This window comes from Vombatus ursinus, unplaced genomic scaffold (genome assembly GCF_900497805.2).
Source record: "Vombatus ursinus unplaced genomic scaffold, bare-nosed wombat genome assembly UNPS02014789.1, whole genome shotgun sequence".
Classification (NCBI taxonomy): Eukaryota; Metazoa; Chordata; class Mammalia; order Diprotodontia; family Vombatidae; genus Vombatus; species Vombatus ursinus.
The window spans coordinates 8496987-8500069 of NW_020954567.1; positions in this window are offsets into that span (position 1 = coordinate 8496987).

The window sequence follows — 3083 nt, forward strand, 5'->3', positions numbered from 1 at the left end:
TGCCAGGCAAACTGGAAAGGGGAAATTTTAATGTGGCAGTCAGATGGTCAGACATTTCCCAACACCAATGGCCTTGACCAGTGACTTTTGACAGCAGGGTATGACACATGGGAAAGTCAATAAAAAGGAATGTGTGCACCTGTGGATGGAGGAATGGTGCAATCATAACCCTGTGCTGCCTAAGCCTCAAACTCATCTCTCACCTCTGGCACCCTCACTGCTGTCTGTCTCCCCTAATCCTACCAGATGAGGACAAACAGCTGTGCTACTTTGATAGAAATTGGGGGGGGGGGTCATGAAAACTGATGTGGCTTGGTTGAGATGGGAAGTTGGTGTTCCATGGGAAAGGCTTAGTAATGAGAATAGAATTTTCCAGGTGTGCAGGTGCTGTCATATTTTGTTGGGGCATACTTGCTTGCCTTCTCAAGGAGGGGAGAGAGGGAGAGAATTTGGAACTCAAAATTTTAAAAAAACAAATGTTAAAAACTTTTGTTTACATGTAACTGAGGAAAAGAATAAAAAATAAATAAATAAAACCCTCTTGTTCAGATTTTTTTTTTAAAAAAAGATGTTGTGCGTTAATGTGGCTTTGAGTACAAGGCCTGCCCGAAAGGGTTCCCAGGATATCTGGGGCATATAGAAAGCAGACAGGCAACTATGATAGTTCAGCCCAGTCACCCAGCTAGTGAGTCAGGCCTACCTGTGACTCAGGAGAGGCTGTGTTTTCACCTTCTGGGTATAGTCAAACTTCAGTGTGTCCTTGTATGGGACCTTGACACTGGACAAGCCCCTTAACATCTCAGTCCTCTACACCAGAGGTGTAAAACTCATAACCAGCAAAACTCCCGAGAGAGCTGCCTAAACCACATTAAAACGCAATTAAGAAATGTTTAACAAAATAAATAAAAATATAATACATCATGTTGTTGTTGTTGTTTAGTGGTGTCTGACTCTACATGACCCTGTGGACTTTGTCTATGGGATTTTCTTGGCAAAGATACTGGAGTGGTTTGCCATTTCATTCTCCAGTGTGCCCCCATTTTGCAGATGAGGAACTGAGGCAAATAGGGGTTAAGTGACTTGCCTAGGGTCACACAGCTAGTAAGTATCTGAGGCTGGATTTGAATTCAGATCTCCCTGACTCCAGGCTCAGTGCTCTATCCATTGCACCACAAAAATGCCCCCGTAATATAGCATAGATAATGTTAATTTGTGATATTTGACATCAATAGCTAGCCAGCATGGATGGTTCCTATTTGAATTTCACACCAAAGTCTAAGCAACTCCATAAGACTATGAGGCACACTGAAAGTGCCAATCTGCATTGGTAGAAATAATTCCCTATACCAATGAAATCACAAGTCAGGCAATCAATAAACATTTATTAAGGCTATTATGTGCCAGACACTGTACTAAGTCCCTGTTCATAGATGTGTGTATCTTCATGATATAAATGGAAATAAAAATTTTTGTGGGTAAAATATGCCCATAAAAAGCATATATTAATGCCTTATTGTTTTTCCTAAAATATTTTTATATCCTTGTTATAGATGACCGCGGTTGCTGATGGCAACATCCAAATAGGCCAGGCAGGCTCGTGTATGAGTCACATCTTCAGAAAGTCATAAAGAAAATGACTTAAGGGCGTGTTGATTTCTCTCATCAAATGCTCATTTGTGGTAACATGATTGGCCTGGATGTTGAGTCTCAATTACAGTTTTAACATTCTCACAGACACTGAGAAAAAGCCATGCTGAGGTTAAATATTTATGATCCTAATCCATGATGCTCTTTCTCTGACTTTTTCCTACTTATTGAAAGTATTTACTCAGCAAGCTCCCCACTCCCTAGCACCACTTTTCCCATGTACTAATGTAACAATCCCTTTCTTGCCTAGGTGGGGCATAGTATACATAATTGAGGGCCCAGGAAAAAAAAATCCTTTCAGCCAGTTTGAATAAAACTTCCTAGTGCCTAATAAGATTTATGGGGGAAAAAAATCCACCCTTATCCTTAAGTCACTAGGGCTGATCAACACCCCACAGTTTCAATCTCTGTGTAGACACCTAAGGTCATCCTACTCTTTTCTCTGCTACAACACCTCCCCCTTGGTAATTCTAAGCCAGATTCACCAGTGTCCCAAAGAGTCTTCACTGTTGAATGTGTCTCATTGAGGATCCCTCTAGTTCCTGGGAGTTATGGTCAAGTATGCAAGTATTGAGTAATATGTCCACACAGTCTATGTCCCCTTTTCCCTATCACCTATAAGACTTGGCTTTTAAATACAAATACTTTGTTGGAAGTTTCCAAGGAAGATTATGTGGGAAAGAACATATGAGCAATGAGATGAATTTTCTCTGATTCCTATGACCTCTCAGACCTCTCCAAAACAGAAATTATATGTCAAAGATAAAGCAATCTTAACTGTTTCCATGGTCCAGGACACTCAGAATCCAAAAGAAGGTAAAAACAAAAACAAAAACCTCCACAAACTGATGCTTTCTGACCCTGAGCTCACAGCATCTTTCTCTTACCTCTCCCACTACTGGCAGCAAGCCTGCACTAGCAGATCCAAGGACCTAACACAGGCTTACAACAAAACCCGCCTCTATACCTTTTCCACCACTCCCTATTTCCACCACTGCTATTTTCCTGGAGTTCTGGCTCCAGGATGCAGAAGTTTGCAGAAAGTCTGCCTGGCCAATGTGGCTGCAACCCTTCAAAAACAAAAGCCTGCCCAGGTCACAACGCTATAGCACCAGAGCTGCAAAGCCCTGAACTGCAGTCCACAGCACCAGTGTGGCAGCTCTGGTCAGAGAACTAAAGAACAGAGAGTAGAATAGAACACCAGGACATAACACTGTGTGTGCATGTATATGTGTGTGTGTATGTGTGTGTGGCAGAGGGATATGGGTGCAACACTCCACTAAGCTTGAGGGAAGGAGCACAGCATCCAGCTGAGGCCAGTGCTGACCACCCAAAAGTTACTTGTGGGCAGGGACACAGTCTGGTGACCTGTGACTTGCCCCATGTGAGAGGAAGCTGAGACCTCCTCCTTGATTGAGATCCAGCCTCCAAGGAAA